Here is a 26,132-nt window from a genome sequence, read left to right on the forward strand (position 1 = left end):
GTCTCAATATGAAAAGGCCTATCAGGACACGCAACGTGCAGTCCTGGTACGTGAAGAAACCGAAAAACAGGTAGAAGCATTGCAGAAACAGTGTAGTGACCTCAAGGCAGCATTAAGAGCACTCCATGCTGCCACCACAGAGCAAAGACAAAGCACGCTAGATCACGCAAAGTACCGGAAGCAGATTGCAGAGCTGCAATCGCTGCTTTCAGTTCAGAAAGGCTTCCAGGAAACCTTTGGAGCAAAATTAGATCAGGAAGATGGCCCTGATTGGGAAGAATTAAACAGAACAGCGCAGAGATATGTTCAGGGAACATGTGCGCAGGGAAAGCCACAAAAGAGGAAAGCGCCCCAACCCCCCACAGAGCAGATAGTTAAGGCTCCAATGAACCCAGTCACCACTCACCGCACAGCCACATCGGACAATGCGGAATTTCTATACTCCACCCACTTAACAGTGACCCAAATACGGGACGCGTGCGATAAGATCACACCGTTCCTCCCCACCTCAGACCCCCACCATTTCTTTGCCACAGTAATGCATCAGGCGACCATGTACGGCCTGGATGAGCGAGAACATGTAAAGCTCACAGTTTTAAGTTTAGATCCTTCAGTAGCAGCAGCCCTTCCCGACCCACAGAATGTAGGAGGAGGCAACCTTGCAGAAATGCATACCTGGATGCGATCGGGTTTAACCGGGGCGACCCCGTAGATGGCCTCAACAAATGCAGGCAAAAGAAATCCAAGCACCCCACAGCGTTTGCTGGGCGCCTGTGGATCCACTTTGCAGCAGTCTTTGGAGACTTAGACCACGCCCATTTGTCCCCAGACAACATGGCCAAATGGACCTGCACCCTTAGCTCCCATGCCACAGAAACAGGGCAGAAAGCTTGCGCGAGTTATGATCCCTCAGAGGAGGCCCATAACGAAAAGTGGGTAGTGAAAAGATTGTCCTGCGCTTGGGAGCAATCTATACAAAGCAAACCCGCAGTCAAAAACCCCGAGGAAAAGCAGGCCGACGCAGATATACAGGCAGTTACAACACACCAGAACCCCGCATGGGTGAATGAAGGAAAGAACAGCACCCCACCCAAGTCACAGGAGTGTTACAACTGTGGACAGTTGGGACACTTCGCAAGAGAGTGCAATGCCCTTAGAAAGCCACAGACAACAGAGCCCATTCATAGTGTTAGCGCCCGTTCAGATCAGACGGACCTGACCGGAACGGACTGACGGTGTTTGGGCTCCCCCAGTTGGGTCTGCGACACCCTTTGGGATAGGTCCGGACGACCGGTAGTTGCAGCGAAAATTCGGGGACAGCCCATCGAGTTTCTATGGGACACAGGAGGGTCCCGCACCACAATAAATTCCTCCACCATGTTTCAAAAAGACACGTGGCCCACTACAGCCACCATCACCCTCAGCGGCTTTACAGGCCACTCACAGAAGGGACACATCACAGCCTCTGTACCCATTCAAATCGGCAACATTACCACCAAGCATCCCGTAGTTTTAGTCGATCTGCCCCACACAGCAGAACTCATTCTGGGAATCGATTTCTTGAATTCCCACAATCTTTCATTTGATCCAGTCAACCAGTGTGTCTGGAAAATGGCGAAGTCTACAAGAGCCCCCGCAACGCTCAACATAGGTGAATACGGGACTTCCGGTTGCGGTGATGCGGAGCTAAGCCGCACATTTCGGCGGCTCCCGCTAGAACGGACTTTTGGGCTCACCAGAGGAGCCCCAACGGAAATGTTTCGACTGATTCCCGTGTGGGAAGGTGAGAGCAAGGTCGTGTATGGAGGGGACCAGAAGTGGAACGGGGGAAAAAGTGGCTTTGGAGCAGCGGCAGAAACGAGGGGGGAAAAACAAGATGGCGGAGGGCGGAGATCGGTCAGCATGGGGGCCGGATCAGCAGGAATTTCTCAGGCGCTGCGTGGTGGAGCTTAAAAAGGAGGTACTGGCGCCACTGCTGACAGCGATCGAGGGGCTGAAGGAGACCCAGAAGGCCCAGGAGGTAGAGCTCCGAGAAGTGAGGGACAAAACCAACGAGGACGAGATCTTGGGCCTGGCGGTGAAGATGGAGGCGCACGAGGCGCTGCACAAGAGGTGGGCCGAAAGATTCGAGGACCTGGAGAACAGGTCGAGGAGGAAGAATCTCCGGATTCTGGGTCTCCCTGAAGGGGTGGAGGGGGCCGATCCCGGGGCGTATGTGAGGACGATGCTCCATTCGCTGATGGGTGCGGAGGCCTCTCCGAGCCCCCTGGAGCTAGAAGGGGCTCACCGGGTCCTGGCGAGGAGACCCAAGGCCGGCGAGCCGCCGAGGGCGATAGTGGTGTGGTTCCATTGTTTCGCGGACAGAGAGTGTGTCCTGAGATGGGCCAAGACAGAGCGGAGCAGTAGATAGGAGAATGCGGTGATCCGAGTCTACCAGGACTGGAGGGCGGAGGTGGCAAAGATGAGAGCTGGTTTCAATCGGGCCAAGGCGGTGCTGCATAGGAAGAGGGTGAGATTCGGAATGCTGCAGCCAGCGCGACTGTGGGTCACATTTCAGGTTCGACACCACTATTTTGAAACGCCAGAAGAGGCTTGGACCTTTATCCAAACGGAAAAATTGGACTCAAACTGAGTGTCTGTGGTTGTGGGGGAGATGTCGAATGTATACAGGGTTGTGAATATGTGTAAAGAATGTTTTACGGGTGGGACGATGGATGGGGATGGGAGAAGAGATTTGATGGGGAGACTGTGGGGAATGTGGGCGCCGGTGCTGGAGGGAGGTGAGACCCGGGGATGGGGGAATTGGGATAAGGCCGCAACAGGAGCTGCGCCGTAGGGGGCGGGGCTGGCTCAGGAAAGCGCTGGCTTTTTCCCGCGTTAGGGAAGGGCGGGAGGGGGGATTTCCACACGGGGGGTGGGGTCAATGGAAAGTCGGGGGAAGCAGGAGTCAGCTGACTTACAGAAGTATTATGGGGGGAGCAAAAGAGCTAGATCTGGATCTAGCGGGAGGGGGGGGGGAGAGGGGGAAAATAGGGTTGCTGCTGCATTGGCCGAGGGGGAACTGAAAATGGAAGAGGTGGTCGGGGCGGGGGTTCCCCATCTGGGGGACTGGAGGGTGCGGGAGGCGCGGGCACGGGACTGGCCTAAAATAGGAGATGGCTAGTCGGTGGGGGGGGGGGGGGGGGGGGGGGAGGGGCGGTGGGAATCCCCCCAATCCGGCTGATAACATGGAATGTGAGGGGCTTAAATGTACCGGTTAAGAGGGCCCGAGTGTTCGCGCACTTAAAGGGACTGAAGGCAGACGTGGTCATGCTTCAGGAGACACATCTGAAGGTGGCAGACCAGGTCAGGTTAAGAAAGGGATGGGTTGGACAGGTATTCCATTCGGGGCTGGTGTGAAGAATAGAGGGGTGGCAGTACTGGTGGGGAAGCGGGTGTCGTTTGAGGCCAAGAACATAGCGGACAATGGAGGTCGATACGTGATGGTGAGCGCTAGGTTGCAGCGAACGTGGGTGGTATTGATAAATGTATACGCCCCGAACGATGCTGGATTCATGAAGCGTATGTTGGGACGCATTCCGGACCTGGAGGTAGGAAGCTTGATAATGGGTGGGGATTTCAACACTGTGTTGGACCCAGCACTGGATCGCTCCAGATCTAGGACTGGAAAGAGGCCGGCTGCGGCCAAGGTGCAGGGGGTTTATGGACCAGATTGGGGGGGGGTGGGGGGGGGTGGATCTGTGGAGATTTGCCAGGCCTCTGGCCAGAGAATTTTCTTTTTTCTCCCACGTGCACAAAGCCTACTCCCGGATAGATTTTTTTGTTCTGGGCAGGGCGCTGATCCCGAAAGTGGAGGGAACGGATTATTCGGCCATAGCCATTTCAGACCATGTCCCGCACTGGATGGAACTGGAGTTGGGAGAGGAGAGGGACCAACGCCCGTTGTGGCGGTTGGATGTGGGACTGCTGGCAGATGAGGAGGTGTGCGGGGGGGCATTGAAAGGTACTTGGAGGCCAAAGACAACGGGGAGGTGCAGGTGGGGGTAGTATGGGAGGCGCTGAAGGCAGTGGTCAGGGGAGAGTTAATCTCCAGGGCTCATAGGGAGAAGAGAGGGGGCAGGGAAAGGGAGAGGTTAGTGGGGGAGATTTTAAGAGTGGACAGGAGATATGCAGAGGCCCCTGAAGAGGACTACTCAGGGAGAGGCGAAGTCTCCAGACGGAGTTCGACCTGTTGACCACAGGGAAGGCAGAGGCACAGTGGAGGAAAGCACAGGGGGCGACGTATGAGTATGGGGCGAAGGCGAGCCGGATGCTGGCACACCAGCTCCGTAAGAGGATGGCAGCGAGGGAGATAGGTGGAGTCAAGGATGGAAGGGGAACTACGGTGCGGAGTGCGGTGAAAGTAAATGAGGCATTCAAGGCCTTCTATGAGGAGCTGTACAGATCCCAGCCCCCAGCGGGGGAAGAGGGGATGCGACGATTCTTGGACCAACTGAGGTTCCTGAGGGTGGAGGAGCAGGAGGTGGTTGGTTTGGGGGCGCCAATTGGGTTGGAGGAGCTGATTAAAGGACTGGGGAGCATGCAGGCAGGGAAGGCCCCGGGACCGGATGGGTTCCCGGTTGAGTTCTATAGGAAGTACGTAGACCTGTTAGCCCCGTTGCTGGTGAGGACTTTCAATGAGGCAAGGGAGGGGGGGGGGGGGGGGGGCCCTGCCCTGCCCTGCCCTGCCCTGCCCTGCCCTGCCCTGCCCTGCCCTGCCCTGCCCTGCCCCGCCCCCGACAATGTCTGAGGCGATGATCTCTTTGATCCTGAAGCGGGATAAGGACCCACTGCAATGTGGGTTGTACAGGCCGATCTCGCTCCTCAACGTGGATGCTAAGTTGCTGGCAAAAGTGCTGGCTACGAGGATCAAGGACTGTGTCCCGGGGTTGATTCATGAGGACCAGACGGGATTTGTAAAGGGCAGGCAGCTAAACACCAATGTGCGGAGGCTCCTAAACGTGATAATGATGCCATCGGTGGAGGGAGAGGCGGAGATAGTGGCGGCTATGGACGCGGAGAAGGCCTTTGCCCGAGTAGAGTGGGAGTATCTCTGGGAAGTGTTGCGGAGGTTTGGGTTCGGGGGAGGGTTTATTAGCTGGGTTAAGCTCCTATATAGAGCCCCGGTGGTGAGTGTGGTTACGAATCGTCGGAGTATTTTCGGCTGTATCGAGGGACGAGGCAGGGGTGCCCCCTGTCCCCCCTGTTATTTGCATTAGCAATTGAACCTTTGGCCATGGCATTAAAGGAGTCCAGGAAATGGAGGGGGGTGGTCCGAGGGGGAGAGGAGCATCGAGTGTCGCTGTATGCAGACGACCTGTTGCTGTATGTGGCGGATCCAGTGGAGGGGATGGTGGAGGTCATGCAGATTCTAAGGGAGCTTGGGGACTTTTCGGGCTATAAGCTCAATGTAGGGAAAAGTGAGCTCTTCGTGGTGCATCCAGGGGACCAGGGAAGAGGGATAGACGATTTACCGTTGAGGAAGGCGGAAAGGAGCTTTCGGTACTTGGGTATCCAAATAGCTAGGAGTTGGGGGGGCCCTGCATAAACTTAATTTGACGAGGCTGGTGGAGCAGATGGAGGAGGACTTCAAACGATGGGACATGTTGCCGCTCTCGCTAGCGGGCAGATTGCAGTCGATTAAAATGGTGGGCCTCCCGAGGTTTCTTTTTGTGTTCCAGTGCCTTCCAATTGTGATCACCAAGGCCTTCTTTAAGAGGGTAGGCAGGAACATTATGGGTTTTGTGTGGGCGAATAAGACCCCGAGGGTAAGGAGGGGGTTTCTGGAGCGTAGTAGAGATAGAGGAGGGCTGGCGTTGCCGAATCTGGGTGGCTACTACTGGGCAGTGGGTGATGGAGGGAGAGGGGGCGGCATGGAAGAGGTTGGAGATGGCGTCCTGCAAAGGAACGAGCCTGGGGGCGCTGGTGATGGCACCGCTGCCGCTCTCGCCGACAAGGTACACCACGAGTCCGGTGGTGGCGGCAACGCTACAGATCTGGGGCCAGTAGAGACGACACGGGTGCGATGGGAGCCTCGGTGTGGTCTCAGATCAGGGGTAACCATCGGTTTGTCCCAGGAAGGATGGACGGGGGGTTTCAGAGCTGGCATCGGGCAGGAATTAGAAGAATGGGGGACCTGTTCATTGATGGGACGTTTGCGAGCCTCGGGGCGCTGGAGGAGAAGCTTGGGCTACCCCCGGGAAACGCTTTCAGGTACATGCAAGTGAGGGCGTTTGTGAGGTGACAGATGAGGGAATTTCCGTTGCTCCCGGCACGGGATTCAAGACCGGTTGATTTCGGGTGTATGGGTCGGAGAGGGCAAGGTGTCGGCGATATACCAGGAGATGACAGAGAGGGGGAGGTTTTGGTAGAGGAGCTGAAGGGTAAATGGGAGGAGGAGTTGGGGGAGGAGATTGAAGAGGGTCTGTGGGCTGATGCCCTAAGTAGGGTTAATTCCTCTTCCTCGTGTGCCAGGCTTAGCCTGATACAGTTTAAGGTGATTCACAGAGCGCATATGACAGGGGCGAGGCTGAGTAGGTTCTTTGGGGTGGAGGACAGATGTGAGAGGTGCTCAGGAACCCCGGCGAACCACGTCCATATGTTCTGGTCGTGCCCGGCTCTGGAGGGGTGTTGCGAGAACTATATCTAAGGTGGTGAAAGTCCAGGTCAAGCCAAGTTGCGGGTGGTCAAGTTGGGTGAAAGTCCAGGTCAAGCACTATTTGGAGTGGCGGATGAGCCGGGAGTGCAGGGGGCGAAAGAGGCCGGCATTCTGGCCTTTGCATCCCTGGTAGCCCGGCGGAGGATCTTGTTAGTGTGGAAAGATGCAAAGCCCCCCAGTGTGGAAGCCTGGATCAATGACATGGCAGGGTTTATCAAGTTGGAGAGGATAAAGTTTACCTTGAGAGGGTGTGTGCAGGGGTTTTCCAGGCGGTGGCAACCGTTCCTAGACTATCTCGCAGAGCGTTAGATGAAGTTCGGTCAGCAGCAGCAACCCAGGGGAGGGGGGGAATCTCTTTCGGGGGGTGGGGGGGAAAGAAGGGTGGGTAGGGAAGGGTTTTTTCCTAGGGGCACTTGAGCAAGAAAATACATAAACGTTTGGGAAAGACGATATGTGCGGGAGTAATCCAATGTACAAACGTCTGTATGTTGAATTGATATGTTTATGTCTTGCTATGCGACTTTTCTTTTCTTTTTGTTCCGGGGGGGGTGGGTTTGTATTGTTGAAAATTTTGTTGAAAAATTCTTAATAAACATATTTTAAAAAAAAAACATAGGTGAATACGCGAACAAAATTAGCGCAGTAGGCGAATTTTGGTTCAACCCGACCACGCTTAGCACGGACAAGCAGGTTAGGGCAGTTCTGCAAAAGAACAGGGCAGCATTCGCGACCCACAAGCATGACTGGACGGATGACTGGCTCCGTACAAATAACAGGACCTGATCCTAGACCCCAAAAGCAGTATGGATTTCCCCAAGAGGCAGAGGGAGAAATCTCAATGGTAATAGAAAGCTTATTAGAGCAGGGCGCACTTAGATCAGTAGCCTCCACTAATAATGCCCCGATTTGGCCAGTGAGAAAGCCCGATGGATCATGGCGACTGACCATCGATTACCGGGAACTCAACAAAATCACCCCCGCAGCAGCCCCCACAGTAGCAACAAGTCCCGAGACCATGCTCAAGCAGGGACTCAATTCCCGATTCTTTACGTTTTGGATGTCAGTAATGGATTCTGGTCCATTCCATTGGCAAAGGCGTGCCAGTACATATTTGCCTTCACCTTTAAAATCAGCAATACACGTGGACATGCGTGCCCCAAGGATTCCATAAATCCCCCTCCATTTTCCACCGACAGCTGGCATTTTCCAATTTAGCCAAATTCTCTCGCTCCGAATGTCTGGTCCAGTACGTAGACGACCGACTACTGCAGACAGACACCAAGGAAGAGCACATTGAGCTTCTGTCCAAACTCCTGGAACTCTTCCACTCAATCGGTTGTAAAGTCAACCTCAAAAAGGCCCAGATTTTGGAAGATAAGGTGATATATTTGGGAACAATTATCACACATCGTAAACGCGAGATCGAGCATAAAAGGATTGACTTGATTGCTAAATTGCCCCTTCCCCAGAACATTTCAGCCCTCCGGTCGTTTTTAGGACTGGTTGGCTACTGCCGAAACCACATTGACGGTTTTGCCAGCAAGGCAGCACCCCTCTCAGACCTCCTAAAGAAAGGAGCACCCTGGGAATGGCTTCCGCAGCATATGGATGCTGTGGATGCGTTGAAGCAATCACTCCGAGCAGCCCCCGCACTACAAGTTCCAGACCCGCTTTCCCCTTAGGCTATAGAGGTAGCAACCACAGACCGCACCCTTTCGGCCGTGCTCCTCCAGGAACGGCACGACCAGTTAAGGCCCGTAGCTTACGCCTCCAGAATTTTAGATGCTGTGGAGCGGGGATTTTCAGCCTATGAGAGGCACCTGCTCGCAGTATTTTGGGCAGTTCAGTATTTTTCATATATTACTGGACTGAACCCCATCACAATTCTCACCGAACACACCCCCACCCAACTTTTACTGGACGGACGACTCAAGGACGGTACAGTAAGCCAGATTAGAGCAGCTAGATGGACCCTTCTCTTGCAGGGACGGGACATCACTGTTAAACGGACAAAGACGCACACCTTTTTAGCCGACAACTTACAGTACCCCTGAACCCCCCATGAATGTGAAATTCTCTCTCCACACCACAACACAGGCCCCTTTATTGCTAAAACACCCCCCAGAAAGATAGGTAGTTCACCCCAGAGCCCCCAGGATGGAAAGCGCATAACAGGTTGCGGTATTTATGTCGAGGACGCGCCCTAGAGGAAATATTATTAAAACCTCCAGGCCACTGAGGCGCGCAGGCAGCAGAGCTCGCGGCCATCGCATATATAGTGGAACACCCAGATTCCTTCCCCAGCCCAGCAGACATATACTCGGACAGCCTCTATGTCTGCAACAACCTCACGGAATTCCTGCCCCTGTGGAAAGCAAGAGGATTTGTTTCTGCAGACGGAAAACCCCTCCCCTCAGCCCCATTGCTCCGTCACACCTAAGAGAGAGCACAGAACAGGACTTTTGGGATAGTCAGAGTTCGTAGTCACCATCGGTCCCCCCCCCCCCGACGCACTGGCTAAAGCAGGTTCCAGGCACGGATATTTTTGGACACCCCCCGAAAGCGCACCAGTGAATGCAGTTCAAGTCTCGCAGACAAGGATCGAGGATCTAGTGGAGGCCCAGAAGCAGGACAGCAATCTCAGGCAGATTGTAAAAGGAAACTATCCAGCACCCTATGAGAGATTTACAAATGCTCTGACCACACATGACGGTGTGGTGTTAAAAGACACCCTTTCTGTGGTTCCTGAACAGGACAGGAATCAACTGATATGTTTTTTCCATGACGGTCATGGACATCAGGGAATCGATCCCACTACAGCCCACCTCAAGCAGCCGAATTTAAAGAACGATGTAAATCACTACATCGAGAATTGCCTGATCTGCGCCCAGAATAATCCGGACAGATATGCCAAAAAGGCTCAACTCAGTCACACCCGACCCGTTAATGGCCCCTGGACTAACCTCCAGATTGATTTTATAGGACCATTGCCCCCTTGCAGGAATGGTTATAAATATGTACTCGTGATGATAGACACGTTTACGAAATGGGTGGAAGCATTCCCAGCCCGCACAAACACTGCAAAAACCACAGCCAAGATTTTGACCCACCACATCTTTACAAGATGGGGACTCCCCCGCAGCATTGAATCCGACCAAGGTTCCCATTTTACGGGACGTGTCATGCAGAATGTCCTCACGATATTTGGCATCACCCAAAAATTCCACATTGCATACCACCCACAGTTGAGTGGTATCGTGGAGCGCATGAATCGGACCCTAAAATCCAGCCTCTGAAAAATGGTCCAGCAAAACAACACCACTTGGGACTCAGTCCTCCCTTTTGCGCTGATGTTTTTGAGTAATACAATTTCAACTTCCACAGGTTACACCCCACACACCCTCATGACCGGACGCCCCATGAAAGGCACAGACTATTTGTTAGGTTTAGACTTGACCAGCCCCGAAGTGACGGCCCTCACACACGAGAAAGCACTCGAGCAATTGGTGAATAATGTTAAAACGGCTCAGCTAGCAGCCGCAGTGAAATTGGGCACAAGGAAGAAACAGAGCAAGGCTTGTTTCGACAAGACAGTGCATGTGACTGAGTACACTGTAGGACAGCAAGTCATGCTCTCCGTATACAACCCCAGCACATTCCTGTCACCAAAGTACTCGGGTCCGTACTCCATTGCGGACAAAGTAAGCCCTTCCGTATACAAGATAAAGTATCCCAACGGAAAGACTGCGTGGTTCCATATCAACCAGCTGAAAGCATATGGAACACAGTCTAACCACGCACACCACGTCATGCTCGACGCAGCACACCACACCCCGCCCACAGCCAACGTAACCCTACCATCCCCCAACACGCCCAGCCATGGACTCGACCTCGACTCCACCCCCGAAATATACACTCCGCCCCGGAACGCCCACCGACTGCAGCAGCAGAGACAGCGACTGTGACTCGGACGATAGCCACAGCACGCCTCCCTACTATCCCCATGCAACAGGACCCACACCCAGCGAATCCGACTACGTACCGAGTGATCACTTTCCTAAACAAACCCCACCACCGACCTACCATGACGACTCCGAATCCGACTACGTACCGAGTGATCCCTTCATGATCACTTTCCTAAACAAACCCCACCACCGACCTACCATGACGACTCCGATTCCGTCCCCACACCACCTGTTGGCACAGAGACATCTCATACAGACTCGTCCGAAACGACGAGAGGGACCCCAAATCATACCAAGCAGCCCTTTCAGCCCTGATACACTCAAGAGTTTGGCACCCGGGAGAAGATGACGACCTTGAGTCTGACTCCCAAAACGGGAACCCCATTGCGACCCTATTCGCAACCGATAACTGAGCTGTCCAGATGATGTTTTAAAAAGGAACCGCTTGGGAGAAAACGGTGCCCTTTCTGATGGAACCTGCAGCATGTTTTATGTTGTTTTGTAAAATGTTGTATGTCAGACCGGAAATTTTTTTTCCCACCGCCCCACACCCTTTCGGCCGAAACCTCTGAGAACTTGTCCGCACGCTCATCATCAGAAACCTCTGAGGACTTGCCCACAGAGACTTGTTAAGGTCCCAGATGCCAGTTCAGCGGAACTCGGCTGTTGGCAGACGCCCGTTCATAACTGCCCTTCTGGTTCGAAGGTAGAACCACTACGGCAGCCCCCCACGATGACTACATTACTTGCTCGTTCTTGTCGGTTGCTCAGGCAGTGGAGAAACGGCTTGAGACCCAACCTGCCTGGGAACCCCCCCCCCCCCCCTCTGGTCAGCTACGCTCGGGTAGGGGAGACACGGCATTGGTAGCTGTCCTACCCGGGGACTCCATCCAACTCTTGCCCGTCGCGGTCCATACGCACCTCATTTTCTAACTTTTAGTTCAAAAAGTTTTGTTTTGTTTCAGGTAACCCTTAGGTTGCCAACCATATGCTATTCACATCCTGAAACATTTGGATGGTAAACCGCACAGTCTGCAAGACGGCTCGCACTGGTTCATTATTTGAAAGTGTGTCTTGTCCTAAAATTCGGTTTTTGAAAAAAAAAAAATGAGGGAGTCACACATAGTGACCAATTATAAAGGGAGTAATTGGCACTAAAGGACAGACAGGCTATCATACGAGATGTTAAACAAAGATAGTTACAGACACTATGCTTGTTTCCACAGAAATCCAGAAGCTCCAGGACCGGAGAGGAGAAGAGAAGAGACGTGAAAGAAGACGCACCATGAGGACATCCTCCGGATTGTGCATCATGATAATGGACATTTGGTTGCGCGTGAACGCGAACCCCATGACCTCAAGCCCCCCCAGCCGTTAATGATTCACTTCCCCACAGTACCCAGAGCCCAGTCACCAGCGACACCGCACCATCTTGGTGCGACAGGTTTATAACCTGTCCTACGTAATAGAATCCTTGCTGGTATTGGTGATACTCTGCTGCATCGTGCAGACTATGCGTCTAAGAAAATGGAGAAGGAAAGCCTACCGCGCTCGCACCCCGGTATATAGGATCAGATCCCCTATTTTCAGATACGACCAGACCCCCGACCCCCGCGATCTATAATAAAGAGCATTCATTTGCGGTTTCATTGTAAATAAAGAAATGTAAAGAAATGCTCATGAGCAATTGTACGATCCTGAGCTTGACTGCCAAGCCAGGAAAAATGTGTATAGACTGCTATGATTTTTTTTGTATGGTTGAGGAAATTAGAGTGATGAAATGTTTGAGTGAGAGTAATGTATTAAGGATAGTTAGAGGTTCCCATTTTCTTGTTTTGTAATGCATGTCCCTGTTTGACATAGCGCCCCTTAGAATTGTCAGTTAAAATTTTTTTGCATAGTTATGGTCAGTGTAACGGCCATGAAAGAAGTGCTCCCCAGGTCAGGGAATGGAAAGCAACGTAGTTATGTGATCCTTCATGCTTTGTGTTAGGATCACAAGGAGGGTGTGTAGCCACCTAAATTGGCCAGCTGCCGATTTAAAATGGCGAACGGCAAAGGCTGATGGGAAAGTCAGCCAACATAGGCAGAAACCAGCAGCTGCAGGTTTGCTGTGTATTTACCTCTGCAAAGGCCAGACAACATCGATACCAGCGACCATCAGCATAACAATATAGCAGCCATCTGCATACTGATGAGCAATCCCCGGGAACAATAAGCAACATTTTGGACACATAGCAAAGCCAGACTCCTCGGCGCCAGCAGGAGCCAACACAAAGGAGGTGAACGAGCACCTCAAGACTGCCCATCGATCAGGGAACCGCTCCAGTATTGGAGAAACCGAACCAAGCGATTGGGACAAAGTCCAATCACTTGGGACCAGGTACAGGGTCCGCCCCGAAAGTCGGGAAGCCCCTGGGGACTATAAGAGTTAAGCCCCAAGTTCAACTCACACTCTTCAGCCCTCTTCACCTCTTCGTCATGCCCGGGTCACCCAGCAACACGAACCAACATTGACCGTGACCAGTGCAGTGACCACCGAACAAAGTAAGTCTTAATTCAACGCTCGCTACGAGATAGGCGCTCCTAGCTACCGATCCGTACCAACTTCGAATCCCGCAGACCCAGAACCCGAACGAAAGGCCATTTGTTCCTCTGACCTGGTGGGCCAGTCCAAAGTTAAGTATAGGCTTGTTAGTTGTAGAAGTAGCTTAGACGTAGAATTTGTGCATGAGTAGCGATTACTGTGTATAATAAATGTGCTTTGATTTGAATCTTACTAATGGGTGTATTGTGTTATTGATCATTACTCGGACTTGAACCTCGTGGCGGTATAAAGATATCTGGCGGCTCGAGAGCAAACAGAGCAATTGAACCAAGGAGAAAGTTAGCAATAGTACATGTACATAAATCCCTGAAAGTTGCCAACCAGGTTGAGAGGGTTGTTAAGAAGGCGTACGGTGTGTTAGCTTTTATTGGTAGAGGGATTGAGTTTTGGAGCCATGAGGTCATGTTGCAGCTGTACAAAACTCTGGTGCGGCCGCATTTGGAGTATTGCGTGCAATTCTGGTCGCCGCATTATAGGAAGGATGTGGATGCACTGGAAAGGATGCAGAGGAGATTTACCAGAATGTTGCCTGGTATGGAGGGAAGATCTTATGAGGAAAGGCTGAGGGACTTGAGGCGAAGAAGGTTAAGAGGTGACTTAATTGAGGCATACAAGATGATCAGAGGATTTGATAGGGTGGACAGCGAGAGCCTTTTTCCTCGGATGGTGATGTCTAGCACGAGGGGACATAGCTTTAAATTGAGGGGAGATAGATCTAAGACAGATGTCAGAGGTAGGCTCTTTGCTCAGAGAGTAGTAAGCCTGTGGAATGGCCTGCCTGCAACAGTAGCGGACTCGCCAACACTAAGGGCATTCAAATGGTCATTGGATAGACATATGGATGATAAGGGAATAGTGTAGATGGGCTTTAGAGTGGTTTCACAGGTCGGCGCAACATCGAGGGCCGAAGGGCCTGCACTGCGCTGTAATGTTCCATGTTGTAACCTGCAACAACCCTCAACACTATCGACAACTCCACCAACCTTCGTGTCATTGGCAAACTTACTAACCCACCCTTCCACTTCCTCATCCAAGTCATTTATAAAATACACAAAAAGCAGAGGTCCCAGAACAGATCCTTGCGAGACACCACTGGTCACCGACCTCCAGGTGGAATACTTTCCATCCACTACCACTCGCTGTCTTCTTTCGGCCAGCCAATTCTGTATCCAGGCAGCCAAATTTCCCTGTATCCCATGCCCCCTAACTTTCTGAATGAGCCTACCATGGGGAACCTTATCAAATGCCTTACTGAAATCCACATACACCACATCCACTGCCCGACCTTCATCAATGTGCCTCGTCACATCCTTAAAAGAATTCAATGAGGCTTGTGAGGCATGGCATGCCTCTCACAAAGCCATGCTGACTATCTTTAATCAAACTATGTTTTTCTAAATAATCATCAATCCTATCTCTCAGAATCCTTTCCAATATTTTGCTCACCACAGACGTAAGACTGATGCGTCTGTAATTCCCAGGGATTTCCCTATTCCTTTGAACAGGGGAACAACATTCGCCACCCTCCAATCATCTGGGACTACTCCAGTGGAGAGTACAAAGATCATTGCCAACGGCGCATCAAACGTCTCCCTCGCTTCCCTTAGTAACCTTGGGTATATCTCGTCAGGCCCAGGGGATAAATATCCTGATGCTTTTCAAAATTTCCAGCCCATCCTCCTTCTTAATATCAACCTGTTCGATTCTATTAACCTGATTCATACTGTTCTCATGGGCACCAAGGGCCCTCTCTCTATTGAATACTGAAGCAAAATATTCATTTAGGGCCTCCCCCCATCTCTTAAGACTCTTGGCACAAGTTCCCTCCACTATCCCTGATCATCCTCTTATTTCTCACATAAGTGTGGAACGCCTTGGGGTTTTCCCTAATCCTTCCTACCAGGGCTTTTTCATGCCCCCTTCCAGCTCTCCCCAGTCCATTTTTGAGTTCCTTCTTGGCGAACTTGTCACCCTCTAGAGCCGAGTCAGATCCTTGCTTCCTCAACCATACGTAAGCTTCCTTCTTCCTCTTGACTAGAAGCTCCACTTTGCTTGTCATCCAAGGCTTCTTCGCCTTACCATTCCTTCCTCGTCTCAGTGGGATAAAACAATTCAGAACACGCAGCAAGTGCTCCTTTAGTGAGGGCCACGAAGAATCCAGCTCGAGTTGAAGGATAGAAAGAATGAACATTTATTTACAATAACATATATTTATATATACACAACAGCAGCAGCAACTCCCTTGCTGCTCATTCTCCTTTAGCCGGTTCCAAACTGGCCAGCTTTATTTATTCAGGAATCTGCTAATGATTTCTCCGCTCCCCTCATTGGGGAAGCTCATACTTCCAAAGGATTGTGGGATTGCCATTAGTCCCCAGCCAGTGGTAAGCAGGCAGGTTACAACAGCTCCTTAAACAATCCCCACATTACTGTTGTGCATTTGTTGCTAACTTTTGGTTGCCTCTTAAATGTTGCTCGTTGTGTCTTTACTTAATTTGCTCTGCTCTAGAGTCGCCAGGTGGTATGATACCACCACGAGGTTCAAGTTCAAGTGCTGATCAATAACTCTATACACCAGTTAGTACGTTTCAAATCAAAACACATTTATTATACACAGTCAATCTTGCGTAAAACTCTACTTACTAGACTATCTCTAACACTAAAAGGCCTATACTTAGCTTTGGAACTGGCCCACCAGGTCAGGGGAACAAATGGCCTTTTGTTCGATTCTGAGTCTGCAGGCTTCAAAGCTGGTATAGACTGGTAGCTAGGAGCGCCTATCTCGTAGCGTGCGTCGACTGGAGACTTACTTGGTTGGTGCAGCTACTAGGCAGGTCACTGTCCAGGGTTGTTTCGAGCTGCTGAGAGACCCTGCCAAGAAGGACGAATTGAACTTGGGGACTCTATTTTATAGTCCCCAGGGGCTTCGCGCCATTCGGGGCGGACCCTGTACCTGGTTCCAAGTGATTGGACTGAGTTCTGTTCACTTGGATCGATTTCTCCAATACTGGAGCTGTTCCCTGATCGCTGGGCGGTTCCTAAGTGTCCGTTGGCCTTCCTTTGTCTTGGCTCCTGCTGGCGCTGAGGAGTCTGGCTTGGCCTTGTTTACCTTAACTGTTTCCAATTGTTCCCGGGGATCGCTCATTAATATGTAGATGGTTGTTAGTTTCAGTGCTGTCTTGGTTCCTGCAAGTTCTGATACACAGGAAACTTTGCACCTGTTTGTTTTTCCTGCGTTGGCTGAATTTCCCTGCATTCTTAGCGGATCTCCATTTTAAGTCGGGAAGTGGCCAACCCAGGTGGCTACATACCCTCCTTGTGATCCCAAACACGAAGCGTGAAGGATCACATAACTGCGTCGTCTTCACTCCCTGACCCAGCGATCATTCTTCCATGGCCTCTACACTGACCATAACTATGCAAGAAAATGTTTTAACTGACAATTCTAAGTGGCGCTATGTTACAACAGGGACATGCAGTACAACATTAAAAAAACAGAACCTCTAACTATCTTCCATAAACTACACTCACTTAAACATCCAATCATACTAACTTCCTAACAATACAAAAATAATAGCAGCATTCACATTTTCCGCTGGCTTGGCGGTCAAGCACAGAGCTGTACAATCTTTAATTTGCAAATGAGACATCTTTCTTTATTTACAAATTACGCAAAACGAATGTCCTTTATTGTAGATCAAGGGGTTCGGGGGCCTGGTGAAAACCAAAAATAGGGGATCTCATCCTATAGGGTTGCGAGAGCGGTAGGCTCTCCTTCGCCATTTCCTCATGCGGATAGTCTGCACGATGCTGCAGAATATCGCCAATGCTAGAAGGGATTCAATTACGTATGAAAGGGAGTACCATGTTATAAACCTATCACACCATGATAGCGTGTTGTTACTTGTCACTGGGCTCTGAAGTGAATCATTGACGGCCGGGGGGGGGGGTTGGGGGCAGGGGGTTCGCGTTCGCGCGTAACCGAATACAAATTATAGTGATAACGAAAAACACGTATGATGTCTTCATTGTTCTCTTCTTTCCTCTCTTCTCTTCCTTTGCGTCTCTTCTCTCTTCCTGGAGCTTCTGGAATTCTGTGGATCAAGCATAGTTTCTGTTACTATATTGTTTAATATCTTGTATGTTGGCATGTCTGTCTTTTAGTGCCAATTTCCCTTTATTATTGTCACCATGTGTGACCCCCTCTTTTTAAAAAAAAACCCGAAAATTTGGAGAAAATACTGCCGTACTGTGAGCTGTCTCGCAGCCTGTGTGATTTACCATCCCAGTGTTTGAGGATGTAAATAGCATAGGGCAGCAACCATAGGTTGCCAAAACCAAACAAAAGAATTTTGAGTGTAACGAGCCAGAATGGGGTGCGTATGGGCCGCGGCGGGTAAGATTTGAATGGAATCCCCGGGTAGGACTGATCAATGTGCTCTACCCGAGCGTAGCTGACCAGAGGGGGGACCTCAGGCAGGGTGGGGACCAATGCCGTTTCTCCACTGCCTGAGCAACCGGCAAGACGGGTAAGAATGTGGTCATCGTGGGTGGCTGCCTCTCGAATTAGGAGAGCAACTATGAGTCGGGTTCTGTCGACAGACTAGTTCCTCTGAACTATTGTCTGGGTCAAACTTGTACCTTTCACAATTTTCTGTCGACAGACTAGTTCCTCTGAACTATTGTCTGGGGACAAACTTGTTCCTTTAACAATTTTCTGTCGACAGACTAGTAGCTCTGAACTATTGTCTGGGACAAACCTGTTCCATTAACAGCCGGGGGGCGTTAAAGGAGTGGTGACGTGGGGCCGTGAAACTTTCGAGTTTACAAACAACACGTAACGTTAACACTAACGAACAAACATGGTGCAGGTTCCATCAGAAAGGACACCGTTTCTCCCAAGCGGTTCCGTTTAAAACATCATCTGGACACCTCAGTTATCAGTTGCGAACAGGGTCGCAAAGGGGTTCTCGTTTTGGGGGTCAGACTCAATGTCATCATCTTCTCCCGGATGCCATACTCTTGAATGGATGAGGGTTGCTAAAGCTGCATGGTGTGACTTAGGGTCCATCTCGTCGTTTCGGATGAGCCTGTACGAATTGTCACGGTGCCAAATTGTCATGTCTAATTCTGAGGGAATGGGGTCGTCATCGTAGGGCGGTGGTCTTTGGTGAGGTTTGTTAAGGAATGTGATCAGGAAGGGATCACTCGAATCATGTTCAGATTCACTGGGTGTGGGGCCTGTTGCATGGGGATAGTATGGAGGTGTGCTGTGGCTATCGTCTGTGTCACAGTCGCTGCTGCTGCTGTCTGTGGACGTTCTGGAGCGGAGTCTAGAGTTCGGGGGTGGAGTCGAGGTCGAGTCCGTGGATGGGGTGGACATGTTGGGGGAGGGTAGGGATACGTTGGCTGTGGGCGGGGCATGGTCTGCTGCGTCGAGCATGACGTGGCGTGCGTGGTTAGACTGCGAGCCATATGCCTTGAGCTGGTTAATATGAAACCACACGGTCTTCCCGTTGGAGTACTTGATCTTATAAACGGAGGGGCTTACTTTGTCCGCAGCGGAGTACGGACCCGAATACTTAGTTGACAGGAACGTGCTGGGGTTGTAAATGGAGAGCATAACCTGCTGTCCTATATCAAACTCAGTCGCATGCACTGTCTTGTCGAAACTGCGGCTGCTGGCTGAGCCGTTTTTACATTCTCAACTAATTGTTTCACTGTGTTCTCATGTGTGAGTGCAAAAGGGAGGACTGAATCCCAAGTGGTGCTGTTTTGTTGGACCATTTTCCTGAGGGTTGCTTTTAGGGTCCGATTCATTCGCTCCACGATACCACTTGACTGGGGGTGGTATGCGATGTGGAATTTTTGGGTAATGCCAAATATCGTGAAGACGTTCTTCATGACACGTCCTGTAAAATGGGAACCTTGGTCGGATTCAATGCTGCGGGGATGTGGTGGGTTAAAATCTTAGCTGTAGTCTTTGCCGTGTTTGTTCTAGATGGGAATGCTCCTACCCATTTCGTAAACGTGTCTATGACAACTAACACATACTTGTGACCATTCCTGCAAGGGGGCAATGGTCCTATAAAATCAATCTGGAGGTTAGTCCAGGGGCCATTAACGGGGCGGGTGTGGCTAAGCTGAGCTTTCTTCGCATATCTGTCCGGATTGTTTTGGGCACAGATGAGGCAATTTGCAACATAGTGCGTGACGTCTTCCTTTAAATTCGGCCACCAACAGAGCTGCCTGAGGTGGGCTGCAGTGGGGTCAATACCCTGATGCCCATGACTATCATGGAACAAACAAATAAGCTGATTCCTGTCCTGTTCAGGAACCACATAAAGGGTGTCTTTTAGGACCACACCGTCATGTGTGGTCAATGCATTTTTAAACCTATCGTATGGGGCTGGAAATTTTCCTTTTAAAATCTCCCTGAGATTACTATCTTGCTTCTGGGCCTGCACTAAATCTTCGATATTTGTCTGTGACACCTGAACTGCATTCACTGGGGCGCTTTCGGGGGGGGGGGGGGGGTTCCAAAAATGTCCATGTCTGGAACCTGCTTTAGCCAGTGCGTCGGCTTTTACATTTCCAGGTGGGGAGGAACGGTGGTGACTTTGTACCTTAATAATTCCAAATATCCTGTCCTGTGCTTTGTCCAAAATGTGCCGGAGCAATGGGGCTGAAGGGAGGGGTTTTCCGTCCGCGGAAACAAATCCTTTTGCTTTCCACAGGGGTAGGAATTCTGTGAGGCTGTTACAGACATAGAGGCTGTCGGAGTATATGTCTGCTGGGCTGGGGTAGGAATCTGGGTGATCTACAATGTATGCAATGGCTGCTAGTTTTGCCGCCTGCGTGCCTAAGTGTCCTGGCAGTTTTAACGAGATTTCATCGAGGGCGCGTCCCTGCACGTCCTCAACATAGATGCTGCATCCTGTAATAATCATAGAATTTACAGTGCAGAAGGAGGCCATCGAGTATGCACCGGCTCTTGGAAAGAGCACCCTACCCAAGGTCAACACCTCCTCCCTATCCCCATAACCCAGCAACCCCACCCAACACTAAGGGCAATTTTGGTCACTAAGGGCAATTTATCATGGCCAATCCACCTAACCTGCACATCTTTGGACTGTGGGAGGAAACCGGAGCACCCGGAGGAAACCCACGCACACACGGGGAGGATGTGCAGACTCCGCACAGACAGTGACCCAAACCGGAATCGAACCTGGGACCCTGGAGCTGTGAAGCAATTGTGCTATCCACAATGCTACCGTGCTGCCCCTAATGCGCATCCCATTTAATATAATGGAAGAACCATCCACATATATTCTCAAGGGTGCGCACGTGTCTGTGCTGGGGGCTCTGGGACGAACTACCTATCTTTTTTTGGGGGGGGGGTTTCACGATAAAGGGGCCTGTGTTGTGGTACGGTGAGATGATTTCACATTCGTGGGGGGTGCCTGGGTACTGAAGGTTGTCGGCTAGGAAAGTGTGTGTCATGGTCCTTTTAACAGTGATGTCCCGTCCCTGCAAAAGAAGGGTCCATCTGGCTGCTCTGATCTGGCTTACTGTACCGTCCTTAAGTCGTCCGTCTTGTAGTGGGTGCCTGGAACTCGCTACCGGAGGAGGTGGTGGAAGCAGGGACGATAGTGACATTTAAGGGGCATCTTGACAAATACATGAATAGGATGGGAATAGAGGGATACGGACCCAGGAAGTGTAGAAGATTGTAGTTTAGTCGGGCAGCATGGTCGGCACGGGCTTGGAAGGCTGAAGGTCATAATGTTCCTGTGCTGTACATTTCTTTGTTCTTTGTTCTTTTTTTTTGTCTTGTAAAAGTTAGGTGTGGGTGTGTTCCGGTAATATATGAAAAGTATTGAACTGCCCAGAAAACTGCGAGCAGGTGCCTTTCATAGGCCGAAAAACCCTACTCCACAGGATCTAAAACTCTGGAGGTGTAAGCCACGGGTCTTAACTGTTCGTGCCGTTCCTGGAGGAGCACAGCCGAAAGGGTACGATCTGTGCTAGCTATCTCTATAGCATAGGGCGAAAGCCGGCCTGAAACCTCTAGCTGCAATGAGTGCGCGCTTTAAAGTACCTACAGCATCCGTGTGCTGCGGAAGCCATTCCCAAGGGGCTCCTTTAGGAGTTCCGAGAGGGGTGCTGCTTTAGTGGCGAAACCGTCAATATGGTTTCGGCAGTAGCCAACCAGTCCTAAAAACGGCCGGAGGGCGGAAACATTCTGGGGAAGGGGCAATTTGACAATCGAGTCAATTCTTTTATGCTCGATCTCGCGTTTACCATGCGTGATAATCGTTCCCGAATATACCACTTTGTTTTCCAAAATTTTGGCCGCCTTGGGGTTGGTTCACTTTGCATCCAATTCGCTGTAGGAGTTCCTGGAGTTCGGTCAGAAGCGCGATGTGCTCTGCCTTGGTGTCTGTCTGCAGTAATAGGTCATCTACATACTGGACCAGACATTCGAGGCGAGAAAATTTTGATAAACCATTGGCCAGCTGTCGGTGGAAAATGGAGGGGGAGTTGTGGAATCCTTGTGGAAGGCATGTCCACGTGTACTGCTGATTTTTAAAAGTGAAGGCAAATTTGTACTGGCACGCTTTTGCCAATGGAATGGACCAGAATCCGTTACTGATGTCCAGAACCGTAAAATATCGTGAGTTGAGTCCCTGTTTGAGCATGGTCTCGGGACTTGTGGCTGAGTTCCCGGTAATCGATGGTCAGTCGCCATGATCCATCGGGTTTTCTCACTGGCCAAATGGGGCATTATTAGTAGAGGCTACTGATCTAAGTACGCTTTGTTCTAATAAACTGTCAATAACCTTTGAGATTTCTCCCTCTGCCTCTTGGGGAAATCCATATTGTTTCTGGGGTCTAGGGTCAGGTCCTGTTATTTGAATCGAACCAGCCATCCTGCCGCAGTCATGCTTATGACTTGCAAATGCGGTCCTGTTCTTCTGGAGAACTGCCCTAACCTGTTTGTCTACGCTAATCGTGGGTCGGGTCAAACAAAAAATTGCCGACTGCGCTAATCTTATTAGCATACTCACCTACTGTGAGCGTTGCGGGGGCTCTTGCTGACTTTGTCATTTTCCAGACACATTGATTTACTGGGTCAAATGATAGGTTGTGGGAGTTCATGAAATCGACGCCCAAAATGTGTTGTGCTGTGTGGGGCAGATCGACCAAAACTAAGGGGTGTTTTGTTGTAATGTTGCCAATTTGAATGGGTACAGGGGCTGTGATGTGTCCCTGTTTTGAGTGGCCTGTGAAGCCGCTGAGGGTGATTGTGGCTGTAGTGGGCCACGTGTCTTTTTGGAACATGGTAGAGGAAATAATTGTGGTGTGCGACCCTCCTGTGTCCCAGAGAAATTAGATGGGCTGTCCCCGTATTTTCGTGGCAACGGCTGGTCGGCCGGACCTATCCCAAAGGGTGGGGAAGCCCGTCAGTCAGTTCCGTTCATGTCTGTCTGGTCTGAACGGGTGCTTACACTATGGGCTTTGTCCTGTCACTCTTCATAGTGCCTGCCTGCTGGGCTCTCTGTGGCTTTCGTGGGGCATTGCACTCTCGTGCAAAGTGACCTAATTGTCCACAGTTGTAACACTCCTGTGGTTTCTGTGGGGGGCTGTCCATGCCTTCGTTCACCCATGCGGGGTTCTGGTGCGCTTTAACCGCTTGAATATCTGCCTCTGCCTGCTGTTCTTCGGGTTTTCTAATCGCGGGTTTGTTGTGGACAGATTGCTCCCAGGGGCGGGACAACCTTTTTAACACCCACTTTTCGTTGTGCGTTTCTTCCGAGGGGTCATAATTAGTACAAGCTTTTTGTCCTGCCTCTGTGGCATGGGAGATAAGGGTGCGGGTCCATTTGGCCATGTTGTCTGGGGACAAATGGGCGCGGTCTAAGTTTCCGAAAACGGCTGTAAAATGGATCCACAGGCGTCCAGCAAACGCAGTGGGGTGTTCTGTTTTCTTCTGCCTGCACTTATTCAGGCCTTCTACTGGGTCACCTCTGTTATAACCGATCGCGTCTAGGATCGCTGTGTGCAAGGGTGCCTCCTCCTACATTCTATGGGTCGGGATGGGCTGCTACAACAGAAGGGTCTAAGCTTAAAACTGAGAGCTTCACTTGCTCACGCTCATCCAGGCTGTACATGGTCGCCTGATGCTTCACTCTAGCAAAGAAGTGGTGGGGGTCTGATGTGGGGAGGAACGGTGTGATCTTTTTGCACGCGTCCCGTAATTGGGTCACGGTTAAGGGGGTGGTGTAAAGGAATTCCGCGTCTCCGTCCGATGTGACTGTGCGGTGGGTAGTTACTGGATTCATGGGTGCCTGATCTATCTGCTCTGTGAGGGGTTGGGGTGCTTTTCTCCTTTGGGGCTTTCCATGCGCACATGTTCCCTGTACATATCTCTGCGCGGTTTTGTTTAGTTCTTGCCAATCAGAGCCGCCTTCTTCATCTAATTGGGATCCAAAGCTGCTTTGAAACCCATTTTGCACTGAAAGCAAAGTCTGCAGTTCCGCAATCTGCTTCCGGCATTTTGCATGATCTACTGAGCTTTGTGCTCTGTGGTGGCAGCATGGAGCACTCTTAACGCTGCTTTTAGATCGCTGCACTGCCTTTGCAATGCCTCTACCTGTTTCTCTGTCTCTTCTCTTACCAGGACTGCACGTTGCGTGTCCTGATCGTACTGGGTTTGAAAGCTGCTCAGATGCGCTAGACAAGACTGGTGTGCCCCCTTGGCATCATCTCCGTCCTTTGCTGCCAACTTCCTTCTCAAGTCTATATTCTCTCTCTCGATCTCACTAACATCGACCTTGCTCATTTGATGTCTCTCTTCTATCTCTTTGCGGAGCGTCCGAACGACCTCCTCTGTGCCTCGCAATTGTGCCAGACAAATCCCTAAGCTCTTCTTATGGATTTTGCTCAGGTTCTCCCACCAAGTATGTCCTATATTCCCGGGACCTGTTTCCTCATTTAAACAAAAGTCACTCCAAAGGGGCCATCCCGTCCCTTTGAGGTACCTTCTAATCTCAACGGGACACTGACCTACTGTGCTGCTGGCCGCTGTGACCACAAATTCTTGAGGGTTCATGAGGCGTTCCATTGCCACCTTCCTGCCATTGTTTCCTATCTGGATGCTCTCTTATAAAATTTGGAACGAGGGGTACTAAGGCGGTGCTGTAAACACGGGAACGGCGTTCGCTATTTTCCAGAATGCAAACTCCCGACAGTTTTTCACAACAAAATCTATCAGTTTTACCTTATAGCCCTGTTCGTTACGCATGCATTAACACGCTTCCGAATTATGAGGATTGATCAGAACTGCTTGAACACTTGTGAATTTTTCTGTTCCCAATTGGATTCTCAATTCAAATTTTGGGTTCTCCCGGAGTGGTTAAGCCACTTCTAAGTCGGGTCCCGTCAGAGTTCGCCAGTAAATGTTGCTAACTTTTGGTTGGCTCTTAAATGTTGCTCGTTATGCCTTTACTTAAACAGACACACTTTAACCCATTCCACTGAGTGCAACTTTGCTCTGTCAACTGTCTATCCTTCCTCACAGACTTGCTGCAGACAATTTGTGCCTGTTCAACAGCTACCCTATCCTCTGATCCATAGCTCTGGTTCCCATGCCCCTGCCAAACTAGTTTAAACCCTCCCGAAGAGCTCTCGCAAACCTCCTACCCAGGATATTGGTGCCCCTCCAGTTTAGGTGCAATCCATCCTTCATGTGCAGGTCCCACTTTCCCCAGAAGATATCCCAATGATCCACATAACTGAAGCCTTCCCTCCTGCACCAGCCCTGTAGCCAGGTGTTCAGCTGCACTTGCTCTCTGTTCCTTGCCTCACTTGCACGTGGCACCGGTAGCAATCCTGAGATCACTACTCTGCTTGTCCTGCTCTTTAGCTTCCAACCTAACTCCCTAAAAGTACTTTTTAGATCCTCATCCCTTTTCTTAGCTATGTCGTTGGTGCCTCTGTGCACCATGACTTCTGGTTGCTCCCCCTCCCCTTAAGAATCCTGTAGACTTGATCCGAGACATCCCTGGCTCTGGCACCCGTGAGGCAACATACCTTCCGGGAGTCCCCTGGCACCTGGGAGGCAACATACCTTCCGGAAGTCTCGCTCACGACCACAGAATCTCCTATCTATTCCCCTAACCATTGAGTCTTCTATCACTATTGTTTTTCTATTCTCCCCCCTTCCCTTCTGAGCCACAGAGCCAGACTCAGTGCCAGAGACCTGGCCGTCTGGGCCTTCCCTTGGTAGGCCATTCCCCCCCCCCTCCAACAGCATCAAAAACGGTGTACTTGTTTTGAAGGGGAACGGCCACGAAGGATTCCTGCACTGTCTGCCCATTCGTTTTCTTTCCCCTGACTCAGCTACTCTTGTCCTGTACCTTGAGTGTGGCTACCTCCCTGTAACTCTTCTCTATTACCCCCTCTGCCTCCCGGATGATCTGAACTTCATCCAGCTCCAGTTCCCTAACACGGTCTCTGAGGAGCTGGAGTTGGGTGCACATCCTGCAGGTATAGTCAGCGGGGACACCGGTGGTATCCCTCACCACCCACATCCTACAGGAGGAACATGCAACTGCCCTAGCCTCCATCCCCTCTGATCTTACAGAATGCAGCTGCCCAGTGGACCAACTGGAACTCCGCCCTCCGACTCTGCTCCCAGTCAGCTGCACTCTCTGTAACCTCCCTGCTCCCTTCACGCTCTTTGAGGAAATGTAGGGAATGAAATGAAAGTGTAAAAATCGTTTAATTCTTTGGCAAAGTTGATTGATGAAGGAAGGGCTGTAGATGTCATATACATGGACAGTAAGGCATTTGATAA

The 26,132-nt window shown here is 50.8% G+C and overlaps 1 protein-coding gene across 2 annotated transcripts in view; it reads left to right on the forward strand.

Moving 5' to 3' along the window:
* supv3l1 (SUV3-like helicase) overlaps positions 1–26,132 on the forward strand; it is a 287,161-nt gene that overhangs the window by 17,231 nt on the left and 243,798 nt on the right. Inside the window, exon 1 of one of the 2 annotated variants that reach the window (XM_072478762.1) lies at positions 21,137–21,285. The exons of the other annotated variant lie outside the window; for it this stretch is intronic. The gene's annotated coding sequence lies outside the window, so the exon portion shown is untranslated. Of the gene's footprint in view, positions 1–21,136; positions 21,286–26,132 lie in introns of those variants that run through there. 2 annotated transcript variants of the gene reach the window in all.

The sequence above is a fragment of the Scyliorhinus torazame genome, chromosome 16 (genome assembly GCF_047496885.1).
Source record: "Scyliorhinus torazame isolate Kashiwa2021f chromosome 16, sScyTor2.1, whole genome shotgun sequence".
NCBI lineage: Eukaryota > Metazoa > Chordata > Chondrichthyes > Carcharhiniformes > Scyliorhinidae > Scyliorhinus > Scyliorhinus torazame.